Here is a 364-nt window from a genome sequence, read left to right as displayed (position 1 = left end):
TTGAGCTTTTTACCCTTTAGCCAACAATAGGTCTCCAATCCCTGAGTTGCGCCTTTTATATATATATATAACGGAAAAATAACAAGAACAAACATCTTAAATGGGAGGGGAACATGCTTCCGGGGTAATCGGGTTTTGGTTCGAACCTCGGGTTTTGACCACCTGGGCCTGGGGGCGATTTTTGACTTTTTGGGTAAAACNATATATATATATATATATATATATATATATATATATATATATATATATATATATATATAACGGAAAAATAACAAGAACAAACATCTTAAATGGGAGGGGAACATGCTTCCGGGGTAATCGGGTTTTGGTTCGAACCTCGGGTTTTGACCACCTGGGCCTGGGG

This window comes from Nicotiana attenuata, chromosome 1 (assembly GCF_001879085.1).
Source record: "Nicotiana attenuata strain UT chromosome 1, NIATTr2, whole genome shotgun sequence".
Lineage (NCBI taxonomy): Eukaryota > Viridiplantae > Streptophyta > Magnoliopsida > Solanales > Solanaceae > Nicotiana > Nicotiana attenuata.
This window is presented reverse-complemented; position numbering follows the sequence as displayed.